Source organism: Lactuca serriola, chromosome 9, assembly GCF_051521515.1.
Source record: "Lactuca serriola cultivar US96UC23 chromosome 9, Lser_US96UC23_V15, whole genome shotgun sequence".
NCBI classification, from domain to species: Eukaryota; Viridiplantae; Streptophyta; class Magnoliopsida; order Asterales; family Asteraceae; genus Lactuca; species Lactuca serriola.
Window position 1 is genome coordinate 104,100,008 of NC_136416.1, and position 13,024 is coordinate 104,113,031.

A 13,024-nucleotide genomic window follows, 5' to 3' on the forward strand; every position below is an offset into this window, starting at 1 on the left:
ATTAAATGTCACTGACTGCGGTCCTCCTAAGACTGAAGCAAAAAGAGCTTTTAAAGAAGAATTTCGTTCCCGTGGAAAGCAACGGGAAAATCATTCAAAACAAAAGCAATTTGTTAAATGTCCCAAGTCAAAGAGTCCAGAAAAACTTGTTTTCTCTAATTATCACTTCAAATCAACTGTTTCCAAGATAACAAAAAGGAAGGAGTTCACTGTTTCTAACACTGCTCAGCTGACACTAAGGATAAGTCTTTTCGATCAAATGGTTTTCAGGTCTATTCATTAGATAATCCAAAATGGAAAGGTATTCTACCTACTCCGACCCTTCCAAAGTTACTTTCAAAAACTCAAAAATGGAAAGGAATTTTGCCAACTCCGGCACTCAAAAGGTCACCTCAAGAGTTTAAGAAATCACCTCACAAAAGGCCTGCATGTGTCTACACACCTGCAAGACCTGCAAAAAACACCTTTTCAAAACACACAAACAAAATGGTCAAATCTTACAATCCTCAGACTGGACAAAAGCATATTTTTTCTTCAAAACCACAGACCAAGCCAAATGTCAGGATAAATGATAAAAAGTTCACATGCTAATGTTAGTGTCAAAAGATCTTCTCTCATGACAAATCTCATCGTTCTCAAAAGACTCGTAACTATCCACAATCTCACAAAACTCCAAAAAATCTTAAACACCCAAGACTAGGCTTGAAAGTTGACTTAAAACCTGTCCCTACAACCTCACATCATGCATCAATTAAAACATCGTATGTGACTCTGGGCTCCAAACTCGCTTGGGTGCCCAAATTAACCACTTAAATTATGTAGGCTTTGTGCAAGGAGGATCAAGAAGAAGAATGGTTGATCGACAGTGCCTGCTCCTTGCATATGACCGGAAGGTTAGAATACCTTTGGGATTTCAGGCCTATAAGCAATGGTGGAAATGTTACATTCGGCAACAATGTGAATGGAATCATTCGAGGTTACGGTGTACTCACTACGGGGAACTTCTCAATACAGAAGGTTGCTTATGTAAAAATCCTTAAACACAATCTCATCAGTGTTGGCCAACTATGTAAGGTAGGCCATCAAGTGGAGTTTGATGATAAATTATGTTACATCATGACGAGTGATAGAAGCACCTGCTTAATCAGGTCACGATCCGAAGGCACCATGTATCCTCTGGATGTCTCTCTCATCATTGGAAAACCGCAACTGTGCTTTCTCTCTAAAGCTGTATCCGAAGTTAGCTGGTTATGGCACTGCAAGCTCGCTCATCTTAACTTCAAATACATCAACACCTTGATCATTGAAGAACTGGTCAGAGGACTACCCATTCTCAAGTTCAGCAATGACACTCTATGTCCTACTTGTGAATGTGGTAAGCAGTCAAAAGCAAGTCACCCTATAGTGATTGACTCTTCTATATCTGAACCACTTGAACTACTCCACATTGATCTCTGCGGTCCATCAACTGTAGCCAATCTCCATCATAAAAATATATACTGGTTATAGTTGATGATTTCACTCGCTTCACTTGGGTATTCTTCCTCAGACTCAAATCCAAAACACCGCAGATTCTAATAAACTTCATCAAAGAAATAGAACTCCAGATCAAGCTTCCTGTAAGACGCATCCACAGTGATAATGGCATTGAATTCACTAATCATCCTCTCAACAACTTCTTGGTGTCAGAAGGTATCTCTCATAACTTTTCAACTCTGTATACACCTCAACAAAATGGTGTAGTAGAGCGAAGGAACCGAACTCTTGTCGAAGCAGCCAGATCCATGCTCAACTTCGCACATCTTCCTCTTTACTTTCGGGCTGAAGCTGTAGCAACAACATGCTTCGTTCAGAACCGAAGCATTGTGTGCAAATGCGTCAACAAGACACCGTATGAGAGCCTCAACAACCGAAATCCAAATGTTCGTTTCTTTCACATCTTTGGATGTAGATGTTTTGTGATCAACAACAGAGATCAACTCAACAAATTTGCACCAAAGTCTGATGAAGGCATCTTTCTTGGTTACTCCACAAATAAGGTTGCTTATCGGGTTCTCATCAGATGAACAAGGCTAATCATTGAAAGTTTCGAGGTGAAGTTCGATGACTCTTACATCCGCAACACTCCTCCATCTACTGAAACCACTGCCATCATGGAAAGTAACATTCCTGCTTCTTCAGGTCCTTTAAACCTGGTTGAAGTCAATTATGATGATCTTTTCGACCCTGTTGAAACGGCAAAACTATCCGAAGTTGTTGTATCACCAACTGCTCAACAACAACACGCTGTTGTTTCTGGTCCATCTCTATCCGAAGTAGCATCTCTCAATACTTTCACCTCTCTGGTTGAGGGGAAAAGCTCTACTCCGGTTCAAACAACAAACATTGAGGTTTCAGTACTTGATGATGCTCAAGCTCCCATTCTCAGAAAATCATTACCATCAAACATATCTTCGGATTCGGATGATGAAATCACAGAGAATATTGACACTCGAACTGACTCAAGGATCATTACTCTCCCATCAGCAGTCCAGCGGGAACCTTCTTAGGTTCCAGAGGAACTCCCTTCAGCAATCCAGGGGGAACCTCTCCAAACTACTCAAGAAAATTTCATTCTCGCTCAATCAAGCCAAGATGATTCCGTAGGCTGTTCTCAAATCCAGGGGGAACTACCTTCCTCATCCGAAGCAACCTCTGATATTGAAAACATTCCTTCTACCGCAGCTGCTGATCATCTGATGTCTCGTCTACATGTATGGACGAAAGATCACTTACCAGGTCAAATTATTGGCAACCCATCCGCAGGTATCCAAACTCGATCTGCCAAGGATTTATCTGATCATTGTCACAATGCAGCATTTATGTCCGCAGTCGAGCCTCGATCTATCAAAGAAGCATTATTGGAACCAGATTGGATTTCTGCAATGCAAGAAGAACTGGAAGAATTTGAAAGAAACAAAGTGTGGAAACTTGTTCCCATTCCACAAGGCCATACTATTGTTGGTACAAGATGGGTATTCAAGAACAAGTTAGATGAATCTAGTGCGGTTATCAGAAATAAGGCAAGACTAGTTGCTAAGGGCTATAGTTAACTGGAAGGCGTTGACTTCGATGAAACATATGCTCCGGTGGCTAGAATGGAAGCAATCTGAATCTTCTTAGCATAAGCTTCCCACAAAAACATCAAGGTACACCAAATAGACGTTAAGAGCACTTTTCTCAATGGGGAATTGAAAGAAGAGGTTTATCTTCAACAACCTCCCGACTTTGAAAATATCGAGTTCCCTGAGCAGTACTATAAGCTTCAAAAAGCAGTCTACGATCTGAAGCAAGCCCCTAGAGCTTGGTATGGGACTCTTTCTGAATTCCTAATCTCTTCAGACTACAAAAGAAGAGTGATTGATCCCATATTATTTAGAAAAGCAAACGGTATTCACCTTATGCTTGTACAAATATACGTGGATGATATCATCTTCGGATCGACTGATCAAGGAATGGTGGATGAATTTGCTAAGCTTATGACAAACAAATTTCAAAAGAGCATGAATAGAGAGATTAATTTCTTTCTAGGTCAAACAAATTCAGCAAGGGATATTCATTCATCAAGAGAAATACACCACTAAACTTTTGAAGAAATACTCTATGGACAACTGCTCCTCGGCTAAGGTTCCTATGGCCTTCGGATATAAGATCTCTGCTGATCCTTCTGGCGAATCTGTGGATCACAAGACTTATAGGCTCTCTAATGTATCTCACCGCAAGCCGACCGGACATCGTCTTTGCAACTGGTGTATGTGCAAGGTATCAGGCTGACCCAAAAGTGTCTCATATGACCACAGCCAAACAAATTCTCCGGTACCTAAAAGGAAGCAAATCTCTTGTTCTATGGTACCCCGCAGGTAATGACTTCAGTCTTCAAGCGTTTACCGATGTGGATCATGCCGGATGCAAACTTGATCGAAAAAGTACATCTGGTGGATGTCAATTTTTAGGAGGTAGACTTGTCAGCTGGTCCTTAAGAAAACAAAGTTGTGTTTCATTATCTACCGCATAAGCTGAATATGTGGCAGCAACTAGCTGTTGTTGTTGGAATAGTGTCTAAGGATGCAACTGTATTTGGCAAGTATTTGACCCGGTTGTACATGGTCCTTTTGGGTTGCCTTCACGATAACAACTTGACAGGATGATTTGTAATGAGAAACGAAATATTATTAATATATTATGAGAATAATATAAGGAATAATAATATTGTTATAAGTCATAAATTAATTATGAATTAATTTGGTGACTTAAAGAGATTAATTGAATAAAGGGGCATAAACTGTCAATTGTGTGATAGTTGTACTTTGGGCTATAATCCCTTATGGATAAGGGGTGGACAATTTTGGGGTTTGGAAGGACCTAGAAATCGTCCAAGGCTTGTCATTAGGGATATTGGATTGCTTAGGGCCTAAGTTATCCAATTAGGGTTTTAAGGGTGAAACCCTAGAAGGCTCACTAGTATAAATAGACCCATGGGGTCAAGGAAATTGGCACTCTTGCAATAGAAGAAACCCTGGATGATTTCTTGCCCTCTTCCCTCTCTCTCAAATCATTCTCTTGCTAAGTTGGTGTTTGTAAGCCATTAGAGGAGTGACACTTGTGACTCTAAGCTCCAAGGACAAGAAGATTCAAGAAAGTAATTCAAGGTAATCTTTCAGATCTGATTTCTTAGTTCATTATATTAGATCTATCAATTAAAGTCTTGGAATTATTGCATGTTCAATTAGAGAAACCTAGATCCAAGCATTAGGGTTTGTATGTGCACATAGGAATGTTCTTATGGCTCAAACCCATAGTGGTATCAGAGCCTTGATTGGTTTCTATTGAATTGATGCATTGATTGCTTGATTGTTAATTGCAAAATTCGATTTTTGTCTTCTGCCTGATGAACTCGGCGAGTCCCATAGTGGTACTCGGCGAGTAGGCCTCAACTCGGCGAGTCCATTGTGGTACTCGGCGAGTTCGAGCGTCAGAAGGAGCTAGTTTCGGGATTTCTTGCTGTTTATCTTATGGAAACTTGCCTTTATCTTAATGGGTCAATATAAATCCGATTTTTATATATATTTGACTATTTGAGTATATCCTTGACCTAATTTAAGATATTTGCCAATTAATTGAATAATAATTTCCTTATGTGATAATTGATTAATTATTTTAATTAAATTGGTAAATTGTTGTGCAAGAAACCTTTTAATAAATCAAATATTGATAATTATGGAATTAAATGATTAATTTGAATTATTTGTTATTTGATCCTTTATGTTTTGAAAAGTTCAAAACTTGTCCTCAAGTTTTGAAATTTAAGTTTGTAATTAAAAGTTTAATTTAGACAAATTAAATTTCAAACCCTAGAATTTTACAAATTTAAAATTCAACCCTATACTCTATATATGATTACAAGCTTAATATATACATATGATTCTATTTAGAATGAGTTGTCATATGGCAACTATGAAAATGTTTCCATATTGGGAGTTGGACGTTAAGAATTTATGTCTAGATTAGAAACTTTTATGCAAGAAGGATGTTCAAAGGAATGTACTTTGAATGTGAGACTTCACATCTATGGGATTATCTTATAACAATCTCCAATAGAGTACTTTGTAATTTCATTGGCAAACTCTTGGTGACTTTGGTGTTGTGACATTACGAAAGGACCGTTGCATAAAGTGTTAAAATCTAACATATTCTAGTAGTGGCGAGAATTTTGTATTCTTACACTACTGATTAGGATTAGGAATTGTGAAATGAGCATCATTGGAAATGTGTTCATTTGATCTATTTCATAAAGTAAAGACCATAGGTAAACATAGTGTGCATGCTTGGTGCATGGGACAACTGTTGTTATAATTCAAGTAAGAAGTTGATTACCCGAAACAACAAATAATGAGTAATCAATATGGTGATTAAATAAAATGTTTTATTTATACTCAAAAGTTTGGGGCCATATAGGATTAGTATTATTCTTGTGTTTCACTTTGCATGTTTTGACTTCCCGAATAATAAGATTATTCAAACCCTCCACAGTCGCTCATACTTTGGAAGTAGGTATGAAAGAAGACTGTCATGAATCTAACTGTAGATTGTCTAAAGCGTTTTAGACATAGCAAAAGTTTGTTGCAGGGTTCATGAGTGCTCCCATAAGATTAGAGTATTGGATTAAACTCACACTCACTTGGATCGCTTCATGGATTTTATCACGAGTGATTGATGAGACGATAATATCTTATATTCTTGAAACCAAGATGTGTGAGTTGTATTCTGCAAGTGGGTTGGACATTGATAATATGTAAACGCACCAGTAACTTGTTGTTATAAAACATATTGTTGTGTGTGATTTGATGAGTAGGTACAAGCGAGCATTTGAGTCGAAGTTTATCCGTTCCTTTTACCCAACGTAGGATAAAAGTGATATCTGTGGGCCCCTCGATGATTTAATGATGACACCCTAAGCGCTTGGCCAAGCCGTGACTAAGTTGATGTGTTTAATTGTAGTTTGTTGTTAGTCGTCATAAATCGGAAATCGGTAAACAACACATAGGCTGAGAGAATGATTATAATCCATGTCTCATGTCTATACGATATCTAGAATGGAGGAATATATGATCCCTTATCTAAAGGACAAGTTGCTGATAAGATCTGAGTTCGACAGCGTCTTTGAGAAGCTACGATTGTTGATCGGATTGTACTTACATTATAGTTACTAGACTTATCCAAGTGTGAGACTGTTGGATTAGTGTCTAAGACCGTAACTATATTTGGTATGTACTTGACCCGGTTGTGCATGGTCCTTTTGGGTTGCCTTCACCAAAGCAACTTGATAGGATGATTTATGAAGTGAAAGATTAATTATGATTTATTAATATATTATATGAATAATATATTAAATGAGAAATCATATTGTTTAATTAATATTAGTCAAGAATAGATTAATAATTAGTTTTGTGACTAAAAAACATTAATTAAATAAAGGGGACTAGAACTGTCAATTGTGTGATAGTTGAATATTGGGCTAATGGACTCCATAGAAGTTGGAGTAGACGAAATCCATGAGGAAACCCATGAGAAGTTGTCCAAGGCTTCTAAGGAGGGAGTCAATGGGTTGCTTAGAGCCTAAGCAGTCAGATTAGGGTTTCCTAGTTCAAAGCCCTAATAGCCTCACTATATAAGGAACCCCTAAGGCTCCAAAAACATGGTGAACTGATCCCCAAGGGTTCTTGGCCGGTTTTTGGTGCTCCTTCCCTTCTCTTCAAAGTCATTCTCTTGCTCTTGGTGTTTGTGAGCCATTAGAGGTGTTACACTTGTGACACTAAGCTTCTTGAAGATCAAAGAACTCTTGTAACCATTATAAGGTAAGATCTAAACCCTAATTCATATGTTAATTCATTTATTGTATGCTAGATCTAGGGTTTATGAGCTTTGGATGATTATTGCATGTGCATTAGACAAACTAGATCCAAAAGCTTTACGGTTTGCATGTACGCCATAGGATTGATGTAGTGCTCAAATCCTATCACATACTACCTTCCACATCTATCCATACTTTCCTCAAGAACTGCCTTGACTTCACCAAATCCCTTCTACTACTACTGCTTCACGCGCTAATCTTGTCCTAGGCTTGCCCTAGGGTAACTACCATCCTACTCTCTACCATCAGCTATATAAGAAGTCCCTACTGTCACCCCCTAACTAGCTCACAAATACCATTACATATCACTAAGACTGGATAATTCTTCGAATGAGAGATCCTACCCTACAACGGTTGGACTCAAACAAGAGCTACGAAATAGAGCTAAACCTAACATTCTTAAATTATTTTGTCCTTGCGATATGTAACTTAAGATATTCGTTTAGTAGTTAGTAAAAGAAAACCATAACTCCTAAAAGCACAAAGCAAGCAACATTCGAGCATTGAGTAAACATAATCAAACATATCCTAATCAGGCCATCATATCTCTGACTAATCTGTACTAGCATGCAGTTCATAAGCTCATACACATATAACAGGCACATAAGGCATCCTTCCTAGATCCTTAGCCCTAATCTAACATGCAGTTCTCATAACATATCATAACATAAACTTGTATGGGTAATTTTGGAGTACTTACTTGAGCTCGGTTGATTGGATGCACCACACCATTTTCTCTTTTCAAAGTTATTTTCTCTTTTCTTTTTCTCAAAGTTCTTTTTACAAAAATGATTTTCTTTTGAAAATTTTCATACCAAGTCCTCAGTTTGAGTTCAGACACACCCGAGAGTGTGCCCGAATCCCTCAAACGAAGGCTTTGATACCAACTTTAAATATTCCAAAAATGTAGTCCAAAATTTTCGTTTTAGAATATAAATAAAAAACATAATTGTCATTCACCATATAAAATCATAAGTCATGTATCTCATGTAACGACCCAAAAATCAAGGGTAAAAATTTCATTTTTAAATGTAGCTAAAGCATTGATACCATTCATTTCAAACATTTCAAATTATTATTAAGTAAAATATTTATCAGAATTTATCCCAAAATCATTCATTGCAGAAATCATAGGTGTGTGCACTGCGATCAATCCAAACCCTTCTTTTCCAAATCGATGATACCTAAAACCATAAACAAAATTGTAAGCACGAAGCTTAGTGAGTTCCCCAGAGCATACCCCACACAATCCAAATAACCATATAATCCATATAAGCTATAACAACTACATAAACCGTAACAATCGCATAAGCATGCATATACACATATGAAGATGCCATGGAAACCCTCCAAGGTCTTATTCACATACTCACGTAAATCATATCAACTACACCAGCCATGCATATAAACATATAGGGAAGCCCAGGAAACCCTCCAAGGTCTTACACTAGGTGCCCTGGAAACCTACCAGGGTCTTAGCCCACTGCCATGGGAACCCCCACATGGTCTTCACTAACTACCAATCAAACCTTACATACCAACATATAATCTAATCATACAAACACATAAGGATGCCCTGGAAACCCTCCAGGGTCTTACACCGGGTGCCATGGGAACCCCCACATGGCCTTAGCCCAATGCCATGGGAAACCCCACATGGTTTTAACTAAGGATGCCATGGAAACCCTCCAAGGTCTTACACCCTAGTGCCTCGGGAACCCCCCGAGGTCTATTCCTAGGATGCCATGGAAACCCTCCAAGGTCTTACACCTAAGTTCCCTGGGAACCCCCCGAGGTCTTCCATGCAAGTATCACAAAGACCACTAGCATATCACGTACCACATAATCAATTAGCATACCACATAATCACTAGCATACTCCCTATCACATAACGAGCTAACATGCCACATAATACAACTTCAACTAGTGTATCACATATCATAAATGGGCCGGCATTGGTGCCTTCGACCCAATGGTATGGTGAGGAAACTCACCTGGCACTGCTGAAGTCTCGCGGATGAACTTCCAGCTGCTGGTTGACAGATTATCGCACTACCAACATCAAATAATACCCAATTAATAATTAGGTTCCAATGCATAACCACAACTCCATACTTGGGGTAAAAGACTACTTTACCCTAACTCAACTTTATTTAGTCCAAGGCCCAATCCAAAGGCCCAAAAGTCAAACCATGGACAAAAACCCAACATATGGCCCAAATTTCCAAATTGGGCCCAACCTTTACATGGTCTCATTCAAAGGCCCAACCATTTAGTCCAATCTAACAATTGGTATTTCCAATGGCCCAATATCTCATAACCATATAGGCCCAAAATATGGCCCATCTATGGCCCAATTTTCGAAATTGGGCCCAAACCCTTACATGGGCCTTGCCTTAGTCCCATTAAGTTATTTTAGCCCAAATGCTTATTCTTGGATGGCCCATTATTATTCCAATCATCAAAGCCCAATACAAAGGCCCAACTTAAGGCCTAAGTGAAGTTAGAGTTCACATAAAATGATGATTAGGGTTAAGTGTCCCTATTTAACCCCTTAAGAACTTGATCTATAAGTCCCACATGGTCTTAGGTTAATTTGCAATGATTATTAGTTAATATTTTAAGTTCATTAAATAATCCCGATGCGGTCTCGATAAATCCCAAATTAGGGTTTCATGACATTAGGGTTTTCCAAACCCTAGCTAGGGTTTCCAACCCATCTTAGCCCAATAGGCCCAATAGCTAGGTCCTTTGATCAATTAGGGTTCATTAGGCCCATTAGGGATTCATTGGGCCTATTAGGGTTTTAAGCATCCCAACTGAATCAAACACGACAAGGCAAAGCATACCGCCACCCGACACGACGGTTGGTGGCGGCAGCCACCACCTCACGGTGGTGGTTAGGGATTCTTTTCATTATTCAATTTCTAATTACATTTTACAATGCTTAAACCCAAAAAATAAACACACACTATTGAGAAACACACACACACACAGCCACCCTAGTGGTGGTTGGCGGTGGTATGTGGTTGCAGCCACCACCTCAAGGTGGTGGTGGTGGCGCTCCAACAAAATTCGGCCAAACACTATATGCAACATAGTACATCAATACCCTACACACCTAAACCCATGGTGGAACACGCACACAGCCACCTTCCATGGTGGCTGGTGGCGATGAAGGTGGCAGCCATGGTTGTTCTTCGCGGTTGTCGGCCATCAAACACACACACGGTATGTACAGCAACGAAAAACACACACCTTCGTCTTTTGCTCATAAAGGAAACCCACACCCACCTGTGGTGGGTGGCGATGGCGGTTAGCGAGACATCCGACAGAAGCACTAGCTAATGGGGACAATGGTATAATCGGTGGCAGCAACAACGACCCTGACTGCGGCAGTGGCTTCTCGGTGGCTTAGAACGTCCCATATACACATGCGGTTGCTTGGAGCTACGATGGCAGAACGAAGGGAAGAAGTGGAAGGATGAGGCAGGAAGCATTTTCTGGTAGTCCTCGTTGTCGCCGGCAGCTGTGGATGCGTCTTCGACAGAAAAGGGAGCTGCGACGCCGGAGATCAGAGGAAGAAGGGGGCAATGACGGCTGGAGGGACATGGGTGGAGAGGGTGGTGACAGATAGAGCATACTAGGGTTAGGGTTAATGTTATATACTCCTTCCATACAAACTATGCCCCATATTAACAACAATAGTCCCTCCGTTCTAAAATCATTTCGAGATAAATCCCTTATTTACCCTTTTAACCCTGCCTCCTGAAACCTTTTACAAATCGAGTCCAAAATGTTCCCAGTCAGTCCCTGCCTCCATAACTCCTTACATAATAAGTCCCAATAATACCAAACACCCCCTGACTTCTAAAATCCTTTGCGGAACAAGTCCCAAAATTACACTTTAACTCCCCGAATAATCCAAATTATAACACTCGACTCCCCAAAACTAACAATCCACTAAATACTATGGATTTATTGCGACTATTCGTTCATCAAATTTTATCTATTTATTTATTAAATAAAAAGAATGTTACATCTCAAAAATATCATAAACAAATGTCCATATATCAAAATCATGTATCAATCATTAGAGTAAATCATCCCAGGCTAAAAACTATGGTGTGTGCCATGCAGTCATCCCGAGCTCTTCCCCTTGCTAGCAGAAGTACCTGAAATCAAAATTGAAAACTATATGCATGAAGCTTAGTGAGTCTCCCTAAACTACCACATACCATACACATAATCACATAATAGCATACATTGGGCCTTGCCCACTATATCGGGCCTCGCCCGACATCGAATGAATCCGGCATCGGGCCTCGCCCGATATCAAACCGAAGTCTGGTATACATATAGCATATCAACAAACATATAACATAAACACATAATATAAACATATAAGCTAAACCTTCCTCATGCTTGCCCCGACATTCGACTGAAGCCCAGAATATATAACATATAACATATAAGCTAAACATTCCTTAGGCTTTCCCCGGCATCAGACCGAAGCCCAGATGTAACACCCCAAGTTCAGAAGTGCAAGTTCAGGGTGCTTGGTGTAATTAAGGAGGATCGAATCGGCGAGTCCATGGATGGATGTTAAGTGGCCAACTCGACGAGTCGGCTGCTGGACTCGGCGAGTTGGTGCTGAAGGGAGAAAAACCTTAATCCGGGGTTTGTGCCATATATAAAGCACATTATAGCCACCCTCAGCCTCTTTACCTTCCCTTTTAGTTCCAGAAAACCCTAAATCATGAGAGGCTCCATTGTTGAGAGGATTAAATCTTCGAAGGAGAAAGTTGTGTAGAGAAGTTGGAGGACATCGAGGATAGCATCAAGAGGGCTTGTGGATCTGAAGTCTACATCAGTTTAGACTCATCATTGGGGTAAGAAGCCTCTTCCTTAAGCCTTTTTCCTTATTGTCATCCATAGTGAGTGTTTTGGGGATTCTTTAGCTTGGTTTGGATCCATTTCGGCTTTAGAGGTTAGATCTGAAGTTGCAACTTCAGATCTAGGTTGTATTGGAGTTATAAGGGCAGAAAGCATTAGTCCTTGAGTTGTTAGTGAAGCCCTTTGTCCTAAAAGTCTAGCCCTAGGTCATTTTGGGCTCATAGCTCCTGGAGTTCACGTAAAGTTTGCCACTTTACGTGAGGAATGGCTTGTAGAAGGGTAGATCTAGGGATTGGAGCCCCTACATGGCTTGGAAAGCCTCTGTATGGAATGAGAACTGAAGAGACTCGGCGAGTTCCATGGGTGAACTCGGCGAGTTGGATGAAGGTGTGCATGGACTCGACGAGTTGGAAGAACAACTTGATGAGTTTGTTGAATATTGCTTTGGACTCAGCGAGTCTGTTCTTAGACTCGATGAGTCTGGTCGAGGAGTCCTAACCTTTTCTGGTTGAGCGGTGAATCGGCGAGTCGAGGGATGACTCGGTGAGTTGAGCGTGAAGGGACTCAGAATTGTGGGACTCGGCAAGTCGACGGGAAGACTCGGCGAGTAGGGCACACAGAAAGGTGGAATTTGACCGAGGACCTTGACTTTGACCAAGAGTTGACCAGTTGACTTCC